This window comes from Chenopodium album, chromosome 9 (genome assembly GCF_948465745.1).
Source record: "Chenopodium album chromosome 9, dcCheAlbu1.1, whole genome shotgun sequence".
NCBI classification, from domain to species: domain Eukaryota; kingdom Viridiplantae; phylum Streptophyta; class Magnoliopsida; order Caryophyllales; family Amaranthaceae; genus Chenopodium; species Chenopodium album.
This window is the reverse complement of record NC_137842.1, coordinates 4,096,221-4,108,610: the sequence shown is the minus strand read 5'-3', so window position 1 is coordinate 4,108,610 and position 12,390 is coordinate 4,096,221.

The window sequence follows — 12,390 nt, the reverse complement described above, 5'->3', positions numbered from 1 at the left end:
CAATTATCTGATCATTGGTGAGATGAAAGGAATATGTGTTTTTCTTCGCCACGTATGATCAGCAGACATTTAGCATCTGCAGTTTGGCTGCATAGTTTCAATTAAGCAATGTTGCAGCATTAGACATTATAATTCATAGTCCAAACGTATGCGATCTTGGTTTGACAGTTGCAAGCATAATAGTCTGTATTCTTTTGAGTGCTGGAAGTCGATGATGTTGTTGAGTCTTCTGAGATACTTTATAGAGAAATAAAAATCTCACTACTTTGACCTCTATGTTTTATAATGCTTTGATGGTTCGAGGATTTTTCATGGATGCTCAAAGAATTGGACTTGAATTTTTTTTTTTATGACTGACTCATTTGTGAACACAGGGTACAGCATAATGTTCATTATCATATCTCTAGAGAAGTAAATCAAAGCATACATCTACATGCGTGGATAGTAGCTAGCCTTTCGCGGCACTAAATAACACAACAATGCCCTCAATTAGTCTCTAAGATCACAAAAATGACCCCTTAAAAGTTACAACCCCCATATTTCTGATAGCATTTTATAAAGCATATCACAATTATAAACTGTTTAGAGCTTTAGATTCAAGTTAAGGACTGAAGTAGAACAATCATTGAATCGACCTGGATCGGAGTTAGTCAAAGTAAGAAAGTAAATGATAATGTAGAAGGTAGATTCATATTAATCATAAACTTTTGCTGTTTGGTCATTTTTCTTGAAAGTTTATGATATGACATGGTGGTAGTTCTTTGTTGATTAATCACATTTTTTTTCTTCTTTAGGATTAATTTGGTCCATTGGTCCCCTTTCCCCCACTCCATCTTTGAATGACCATAAAATCGTGCCATTACTTCAATTATAATGTTTAAATATGTTTTGTTCTTTTCAAAAAAAAAAAAAAAAAAAAAAAGTCAGTTTGACATTGTTAGTGTCATCAATTGAAATGTAAGAATCAATGAAACCTTTATTTCATGTAGTAGCAATTTATAAAATCTTTGACTAAACTTTATATAATCACTAAATTTGAAAAGCTACATCAATCGCTTTAAAAGTTTATCTTTTTGTGTGCATCTTACTAATATCCATTTATAAATAATGAGTATCCGATAAATTTCTATTAAATTAGTTTGGGTTAAGTTACTAGTTCATGTTCGTGCCAAGGTTTTTAGGTTAAAATGTTTTTCACCACAAAAAATCTAGCCTATTTATATCGATTCATTTTCACGGGAAAGCACATTTCTTAAAGTTTCATTTTAGATGTATAGTTAAATTGGTTAGGGTCACATTCACTAAGGAGAAAGGGATTTAGACTGGTCCAAATGATGTTTCCTTCGTCAATAACCAAAGGCCGTGTTAGTAGTGTGATTCAATTTAAACTAGTAATACAATAGGTAGAGTTTGACGATTGATATATACAATAGTGTCATTGGTAAGATTACTATGATAGCATATCTAGCAACCATATCTTTGTAAACCTAACTTACTTGTTGCAACAAAGAGATAACAATACATATAACAATTAAAATAATAATCAGAAAAAATCAAACCTACCATAAGGGAGCAAAAAGAATTAGGAATTTGAAACACCCAAATAAAGAGAAATATCCCTAGCCATTAATTAGTTGATTCACATGTATCATAATAGTGACAAATAACATCATCACACTTATCCTAATTTGGCAATACCCACTATTACAAATTTGTAAGGCCTTTTGACTTTCCTAATTAAAATTTAAATTGTGTTGCCTTAACTTAATTTGAAACAATTATCATGATCATCTAGTACTCTCCCCAATTACTTTACAATACGATGAAGATAACATTAACAATTGGAGAATGTTATAATAAAAAAATGTCATAATCTAAAAAAGGCATTTAACTTTTTTATAGTTTAGGTATTAATTAGTGTTTCAAATAATATATTGGGAGAAGTACATTATACATTATTATGAGAAAATTAAAATATAGGACTATTATATTGTAATATACCATTTCTAGAAAGTTGATGATCGTAGAGCCTTTATCACTTGCTATCACTTACTACAACAAATTTTGTCTTGGTTATGGGACAAAAAACAAAGCAGCTTATATCGTAGTTCACAATTTATATTGCATTCATAGTCCTAACTAGACATTAGAAAAATTGTACAATTATATTTCAACTTAGATTGAGATTTAACTACATACACACCATACACTTTGTTTGATCTGGACGAAATTTAATCTCAAATCTTAACTACCATCTTTCAAGACTACCTTTTGAGGAATAAACTTTAATACCATTGATCATATCACGGTCCAACTAGATAGCACAAAGCTAAATTGGAAGTTCAATACATGAAGCCTAAGCCTTAACAAGCAAAACACAAGCAAAATGCAATCTTACACATTTTGTCGTTGAGTTGAATAGGCATTGATCATGATTGTTAAAATCAAACCCGAGTGATAAGAGCCTAAATTTTTTGATACAAAGTGACTTTATTTGCTACAATAAGTAAATTATATTGGCTTTTAAGCCTATTAGCATGAATTAAACTAACTAATTGTAACAAAGACATCAATCTAGGTCACTCTTTTATCAGTATTTTAATACTACCCCTTTGTCCTCAAATAATCTTCTTATATTCTATCACACAAAAATAACCACGATACTTAAAAATTAAATCTTTTTTGTTACAGACAACCATTTATCTTCTTCTTTTTGTTGGAGGTCGTTCCATGTGATGTGGAATCCTCTACTAACTTTCTTTCTCTCACGTATAATCCCATCTCACTCTACTAAATTTCTTAATATATAAATTCGAGCCTAATGTAAATGAGGATTATCTATATTGACGAAGTGGCTATAATTTAATAGAATTCCTTTAAATGATGAACAATAATTCCTCTAGAGCCTATGAGCAAGTAGTCAATAATTGGTAAGAACTTTAAGGTAGATAATAGAATAAAAAGAGTTCCATAAAGCTAGCTACCATTAATAATTTAGTGTAAATAAGAATGAACAACTAGTACAAAATTGAAGGAGTTGAATGCCAGCATAAAGTTGTTTTTCATTACTATAATTAGGCGCCTTTGTCGCCATGGTGCCATATATAGCAACCCCACAAGCCACCAACGCCATTTTTAAGTCTAAAATCTAAATCTATAAAATGAACCATTTTTCTTTTCTTTTTTAGATTGAGCTAGGATGGGGGACGACTCAAGGGAGGACCAATATTCCCATACTTAATTATTTTTTCATGTCTTTTTATTAACTCCAATATCACCCTAAAATGCATTGGATACTTTTAAAAAATAAATAATTTTTTTAAAAAAATCAATATTATGTAATATTTTATTCATAAAAGGTCAATCCTTAACGATTATAATAAAAATTGATACATATGGCCATAAAGTATTTTTCAAAAAATAGTTGAAATAAATTAACTACATCATGTACTTCCTCTATTTTCTTTTTAGTTACAATACACTTCTCTTTTCACGCTTGCCATTGCATGATTTCAGTTGTTAATATCTTTAATTATCAATATGTAAAAATTATAAGTATTTGATATTAAAATTGTATAAATTGAGATGAATCTAACATTCTAACAAGATCCAATCCCGGCCCACATAATTATATCTTTGCTTAGGTATAAACCATCAAAGTTAGTCAAAGTGAAATACATGAATAGTGTAAAAGTCGCACACTACTGCAACTAAAAAAAATATATATAAAAAAAAAAGTATATACCTATATCTATACGATGTTGTCGCATTATGGAGATTTTCATGTTGCCGCATTATATCTATCTGGTTTTTAAGTTGCCTATAAATGTTCAAGATAACATCTCAAATGTGTTGGAAGTTTTTTTGACTGAGTACGAAGTTTGCAAGTTGAAAGAGTTTATATATGTTGGTTAGACTAGGCAGTTTTCCATATCTATAATGCGTGACCTAAATTTATGTATGGTGAGCTTGACTAGTAACACTCATTCTGTAGTTAAAACAACCTTGTGGTCAAGTTTATGATTGTCCATAAGTGTAATCCAAATCAACTACATTGAGGATATGAGTTGGGGTAGTATTTCAAAAAATTAAGATAACTTGAAAGCTATTCAATTACACACGCACCAAGTTCAATGAGGATGTTGTGATTGATCGATAGATGTGTGTATTTAATTTGTAACACACATGTCATGCAACCTACATTTATGCACGTTATTATTATAGCATTTTAGTCATATAACTGATAATAATAAGCGTATGCTAAAAATAAACTCTACAAATAACGATCTTTGGGTTAAAGTAGGGCGGAGTAATTTTAAAATCTAATATTATTACTTGAAATTTTTTTACTATAGATATTCCAAGGAGGCCAAATAACAAGATTCTCTAAAAAATGACCCAATTAGACCTATTTGCCCCACCCACCTAAATAAAGAAACTTTCATGGGCCTCAATTGGATTATTCTTGTCCTACTGAAAACCAAATACAATGAATAATAATAACATTGTTCAAATTAAATAAATCTTAGTTCTCAAAACACGCTATTAAGCACATAAGACAAATTAGTACTAGCACTACTATTACATTTTAAGTGCAATAATAATGCAAATGTTTAAACATGTCGTACATCTCACATAAAATAAATCTTAGTAAAGTGATATAACAAGATTTTATAAAATAGGTCCATAATTTAATTCTACTATATACACTCATTCACACACCTTCTATGATAGTCACAAGCACTAAGCAAGTAGGCAAAAAGACCCACCACCAACATCAACTTGCCAATTTACATGACTAAAAAAAGGCAATGAAAGTCCCATTTAAAAAGGATCTTCCCCCCTTCTTTCCATCCCACCACAAAACACACTCAAAAAAACTTCAATTCTCTCTTTTCTCTCTAAAAACTAAACCACCAAAAAACTTAACATCTTGTTTAAGAGTACATATATATATAATCAAACCATATATATATATTTCTTGATCATGTTGCGTACATTGTCCGCGCTTAGGCAACAAATCGCCACCAAGAGAAAGAGTCCAAAGGTCGCCGATGAAACCATGTTTAGTAACACCAACATGGATGCATCAGGCATGCCTATATACGCCCATGACATAAATCGTACCACCCGGCGGCAACACCAAGCTTGGAATAACGGACTCTCGGTTATTTCTACCATTGTTCGTATCCCGTTTTCTATCCTTTCTTGCTTCTCTCAACACCATGGAAACCCCTCGGACGCTATGTGGGTTACCGGAGAAATGGTTAGAACTTCGTCGGAGATTGATCATCTTATGATCAGTGACAGCATGCGTTATGCAATTTTGATGTAGATCACACTCTTTTTTTTAAGTAGGGTTTTTTTTTTTTTTTGGGTTGAGGGTTTCCAAGAGTAAAATATACTTGTACATTAGTACATGTAAGAGCTATATGAACTACCAGTGGATGTATTTAGTCTCTGTAAATTCTAGCTAATTATCTTGGAAAATAAGGGTTTTTTTTCCTTTTTATAATCTTCAAAGTATAATGTCTTTCGGTTTAAGCTTGGGTTGGAGTAGGTAAAGCACTTTTTTTTTTTTTTTTTTTTTTTTATTTTGGGTGGTCCAATATATGAGAAAGCTAAAATTGTATTTGTACAGAAATTAAATGGAAACTAAAATTTGTACATAGCTTAACTAAAAATCTATTAGGATCTCACATAATTTGATATATCCACAATCGAGATGATATATCCAAGTTTGATGTTTACTAATATGAGAATCCGATATAAATCTAAGTTTGATGCTTACCAATGTGAAAAACCAATTTTATTATCAGGATAATTATTTACAGTCAATGGGTTAATACAATTTTGTGTGTTCGGGTTGTAACATTCTACTTTGTTGACTTCAAATTGAGCATTAAGATTCTCAAACCAAGTTAATACCTTTAAAATTGAGGTAGATAGTGTTTTGACCAAGGAATGTGACCTATTGGCATATGAATTAACTTTATCTATTTCAAGCAATATCCTTATAAATTTGGATTAATTTTTTTTTTTTCTTATATTTATTAATTGTATGTTCGTCTTTGGATTAATTTTCATATGTTTACATCATTCATGTTAAATTATGTTAATGTTGGATACTCAAATCACAAATTTAGTAAAACATGCGTTCCTTCAATTATGTTATTGGCAATCGTTATTCCATCACACCCAATAACATTAACAATAGATTTTTCTTTTGAGTGGGCTATTGATTGATGTCTCAATTAAATGATTATTGCCTTTAAAAAAAAAAAAAAAAAAAAAAAAAGTTTATTGTCCCTGGTAAATGTGTTTGATTTTGAGGGGGCCTATGCCCCTTGTAAGGGAGAAAATTAACTTTCTACTCAATGTTATAAAAGAATTACTTATCTATACCTATACAACCCTACCACATGTTTCCTCCAATTGAAACGACATGGTATCGTGTTATATTGGATTTGGCAGCATCTTTCATAATTTTATTCAAAACCAAGAATGAAAGAGGTATTAACCATAAAACTTGAACCTAGACCTTGCTTATACTTCTATTATTATAACGTAAACCAATGTAAACATTGATGCCATTTGGGGGAAATAAAATAAGATTTCTCTATTAGTGAAATAGAAGACTAAGGGTCTGTTTTCTACGCCTTAATATCAATTCAGTTCCGTTCACTTCATCAACTTCAATCAGTTCAGTTCGGCTCATTTCAGCTTCCAATCTCCTTCTCTCATAAACAATTCATTTCAGCTCTATTATGTTCAGTTCAGCTCCAATCAGTTCAGTTTAGTTCAGTTCAACTCAGTAAATCAGAACAGGGCCTAAAACATGGTGTTTTTACTTTTACAAACAATTCACCAAAATGTCAATTTTTTTTTTTTTTTTTACTTTTTCCCCTCATTTTCTTAACCACCAAACATTTTCAACGTTCTCAAGACATTAATATAGTTATTACCACGAGTAACAAATGAAATTGTATATAATATACATGCATTGCACGGAATCAACACTAGTTGAAAAATAAGGAGAGAAAAAACAAAAGCAAGTCGATGCCTAATGTCAGTTAAAGCAAATGCAAATGTTTTTCCATAGAATGTTTTCCAAACAACCAAACTCTTTGAGATAACGCTCTATTGGATTTTGTCAACATCATCAATCACAACAAATCTTCATTTGCTATCTTCTTTATTTTTATTATTTTTAAAAAGGACTTGATTCAGTCACACATACTAAATCATTATAAAATAAGACAAAGATGCTTCAGAAATACTTAAAAATAATGGATTTTTTTTTTTGCATAATTACTTCCAAATCACAAGGACAACGTTCTTTTGCATAGCTTCAAAAGAGAAAAGATCCAATTCAATGTTATTAATGAAGAAAGATATGGGAACAAATTCTGTTATGTAACTTTATATTTCATTTAATTCAGAAAGAATATATTCTGCACAATCTTTCCCTGCAATATGAACCAATGTCTCCTTTCTAACATGATTACATGTATAGTGCCATGCTACTAAAATACTTATATCACAATAAAAATCTATGTTTGATTTCACAAAGTTAAAAACAAGTTTCTATACTCTTCCTCCATATCCGAACACCTATATAACTTCATCCTTAAAGAACTAGTTTAATTATATTCGTGACAATAATTGACATATTTAGCTAGCTTACTACTCACAGAATCCCAACAACATTGTTATTCCCATATCTGATATCTCTATGGAAAATTCTTAATAAGGGCCATAAGGGGGAAGTTTTCGAATCGCAACCATACCGATATCTCAACATCTATAACAAAATTCTTATTGAAGAATCAACCTGTTGCTTTATAGAATAAAAATGAAGCACATGACAGAAAAATGAGGTGTTAACTTAATCCATCATAATCCAATGTTAAAATGTCAAATTAATCACAAAGGCTTGACCTTCTCATTCATCATTCACCAATATTTATACACGGTAATAGCTTGGGGAATAATCTACCTAACAAGATAAATATTCACACAATATCACAATCTTCCTAAAATATTATCATATAAGATACTTTCCTATCTTAACATCCCCCCTCAAGCTGGAGCATGAAGATCTCGAATGCCCAACTTGTCAACACTACAAAAAAAATGTCCATATAGAAACGGAATTCTAGCGACGGAATTTTATCCGTTTCTAAATTAGAGACGGAATCAAAAAATCCGTCTCTAAATTAATTTAGCGACGGAATTTAAACATCCGTTTCTAATTTAGAAACGGAATTAAAAATTCCGTCGCTAAATTAGCAACGGAATTGAAAATCCGTCTCTAAATTAGAAACGGATTTTTTTTTAGCAACGGATTTTTTTTCCGTTGATGAATCTAGCAACGGATTTTTTTCCGTTGCTAAATTTAGAGACGGATTTTTTTCCGTTGCTAAGTTAGCAACGAAATTTTTTTTTTCCGTTGCTAATATGAGCAACGGATTTTTTATTCCGTCTCTAGATAATTTTTTAAACTAATTATTTAAAATATTACATTAGAGACGAATTATGTAAGTTAAATTCATCTCTAAACTAGAAACGGATTTTCAAATTCGTCTCTAATTTAGAAACGGATTTTCTAATTCCGTTTCTAAACTAGAGATGGATTTTAAATTCCGTCTCTAATATTTCTTTCATTTATTATCAATTATGTGCGTAAAAGTAAACAAATAATATTTGGTATAGTTGGTAAGAGTATCAATATTTGACATTGAGGTCACGGGTTCGACTCCTACTAACAGTAATATTGCGATTGGAGATTCAAGGAGCGTTACATGGAAAGCCGAGTCGGGTTGACCCGAGTGAGGTCGACCCAAATAGCAGCTTTTTTTTCGATTCAAAACATATTCAGCAACGGATTTTTTTTTTTTCCGTTGCTGAATCTAGCAACGGATTTTTTTTTTCCGTTGCTAAATCCAGCGACGGATTTATTTTTTCCGTTGCTAAATCCAGCGACGGATTTTTTTTTCCGTTGCTAAGTCCAGCGACGGATTTTTTTTTCCGTCTCTAAATTCATTTAGCGACAAGGTTTTTACCAACGGAGTGATTCCGTTGATAAATCCGTAGCTAGCTATGTCCAGCGACGGATTTTTAGCAATTAGCAACGGATTTCACCTGTTGCTAAAAGGCCAAATTTTTGTAGTGCAAGCAAATACTCAAATTGAGCCTTCCCCAAAGCTTTCGTAAAAATGTCAGCTAGCTGCACCTTCATAGGCACATACGAAGGTGAAATCAGTCCTTCTGTGATCGCATCACGCACAAAATGCATGTCGGCCTCAATATGCTTCGTTCTCTCATGAAACACTGGATTTTGAGCAATGTGTAGCGCCGACTGATTGTCACAATACAAGTTCATAACCTGTGGATGACGCACACCCAAATCACCAAGAACTCGTTTTAACCACTTCAGTTCACAAGTTACCGCAGCCATCGACCTATACTCCGCCTCTGTCGAAGATAGGGACACCGTAGGTTGTTTCTTGGTTTTCCAAGACACGGGGGAAAAACCAAGCAACACAAACCAACCAGTCAATAATCTCCTCGTCAAAGGGCAACTAGCCCAATCCGAATCACACCAACCCTCAATCTGCAACTCACTGTATGAACGAAGAAGTATTCCTTGACCCGGATTCTTCTTCAAGTATCGAACCACACGAAGTGCGGCCTCCCAATGTTCTTCTCTCGGACTCTGCATAAACTGGGACAATATATGGACAGGATATACAAGATCTGGTCTAGTCACATACAAGTATATTAGGCGCCCAACAAGCCGCCTATATTTCTCCACATCCTCCAACAACCGACCTTCTACTAAGGCCAATTTATGATTTTGTTCCATCGGGAAATCTGCCGGTTTCGCACCTAATAATCCAGTTTCAGAAATAATATCAAGAGAATATTTCCGTTGACAAATATAAAATCCCTGCTTGTTTCGAGCCACCTCAAGCCCGAGGAAGTATTTCAATACTCCCAAATCTTTCATCTTAAAGCAATCTCCTAAATAGGCTTTAAACTTTGTCAATGCAATTTTGTCATTTCCTGCAACGATCAAATCATTAACATAGATTAACACATTCAATTGCAATTTTTCTTTGGTCAGAGTGAACAAAGAATAATCTGAATAGGACTGCTTAAATCCATATTTCTTCAATGCTGTCGTCAACTTTGCAAACCAACATCTAAGAGCTTGCTTTAATCCATATAACGACTTCTTCATTCTGCACACATAATCAGAGTTATCGTTATTGAAACCAGGAGGAATTTTCATATAAATTTCTTTATCAAGATCTCCATGCAAAAATGCATTATGTACATCCTTCTGATGCACTTCCCAGTTTTTCACTGCCGCAACTGCAAGAAATGTCCGAACTGTCGTCATTTTAGCTACCGGAGCAAACGTTTCATTGTAATCCAAACCTTCAACTTGATGATTTCCCAGGATTACCAATCTCGCCTTCAATCTCAACAAATTGCCATGCTCATCTCGCTTCTCCGTATACACCCATTTGCTTCCAAGAGCTTTCTTCCCCGGTGGAAGCTTCTCAAGTACCCACGTGCCTTGTTCTTCTAAAGATTTAATCTCTGCATCCATTGCATCTCTCCATCCTACATGCTTCATAGCTTCTTTAAAAATTTTAGGCTCATGACTTGTTGTTATCGCTGCAATGTACTTTTTATGTTTTTCTGAAAAACGTGAGCAATCAACAAAATATGTGAAAGGATAAGGAGTACCTGAGTTGGATGATGTAGGTGTGACGTGCTTTGATGGACTGTTTTTCTGAATTGTGTGTGTCACATAATCTCTTAATTTTGTGCTCGGAATTTTTGGCCTTTTTCCTTTTCCCATTTCCTCTGTACTTCCCCCCTGTTTACCATGCTGCTGGCTGCTCGTTCCACCCTCACTATACTGCTGCAAATGGGGCATTGCAGACTCGAGCTGCAGCTGGGCAGTCTCGAGCTGCTGCTGGGAGGACACGCCAGCTGCCGTTGGTTCCCCATCGGGCTGGACAGCAGGGACAGTGATGCTGCCAGCCTCATCCGCAGCCAGGTTGCGGTTTCTGGCCTCCTGCCGCAGCCTGGTTGCGGAGTCTCCTGCTTGGTCCGTGTCACCAAGCAATAACCACTCGTCATCACTACCATAACCCTCCACCATAGGCACCTGATTTTCTGTAGTAGGCTTGACATTAACCGGAGAAATAAATGGAAAAATGTGCTCACTAAATTTTACATCTCGGGACACAAAAATTTCTTCGGTTTCCAAATCAAAAACTCTCCACCCTTTCTTCCCAAATGGATATCCCAAGAACACACACTTCCTACTCCGACTAGCAAATTTATCTCCCTTACTTCGTTGGTTATGAGCATAACATAAACAACCAATGACACGAATATAATCATATGATGGAGGTTTATTAAACAAAATTTCAAACGGTGTCTTATTTCCAAGCAACGGTGTCGGGGTTCTATTAATCAAATGGCAAGCCGATAAAACACATTCCCCCCAAAATTTCAACGGCAAATTCCCTTGGAATCTTAATGCCCTCGCCACATTTAATATGTGTTGATGTTTCCTTTCGACTCTCCCATTTTCTTGTGGTGTTCCCACACACGAAGTCTCAAAAATCATGCCATGTTTACCAAAATAATCTCGCAAGGAATTAAACTCCGTTCCATTATCACTTCTAACAATTTTAATTACTTGATTAAATTGTCGTTTAATCATAGCAACAAAATTTAAGAACATATTTTCAACCTCAGTTTTTGATGTGTCCATTTTATATAGTATTTTACCCCCGTCCCTTGGTCATAATTAGTAGTGTTTCTGGCTCTTTAGAGCCACTTTTATTACTAATTGGTGTTTTCTAGTGTTTTCGTAGATTTGGTTGACTTTTGCAGGGATTTATGCTTTTGGAGTATTTTGCCAAGATATTTTGGAGCAATCACGAACATTGGAGAAGCACGACCAGAGTTTATAGCCCAGGGCCGGTTAAAGCCATCGAACCGGTGATTAAGAGCTCGGTATAGATGATACCGGGGCATTTGGACCGAGTATTCAAGACCCAAAGAGGAAACCCAGATTGGCCCGAAGAATTGGAGCCTAATCGAAGTCTAAATAGTGGCCCAAATGAGCCGCCCGGCCAAAAAGGCTGGCGCCCGGAGGCGCGCTCGGCCGGGCGGGAGAAGCTTAGTCTGGCGCCCGGTGACGCGCCCGGCCGGGCGCGAGATTGCTATTAGAGACAAAAAAAGGCGCGCCCGATCGGGCGGTGCCTCGCCCGATCGGGCGCGTGTTTTATTAGTTGATGTTTAACGTAGTTTTAATTTGTTTTAGCTTAGGATTTTTGTACGGAGTATAAATACTCC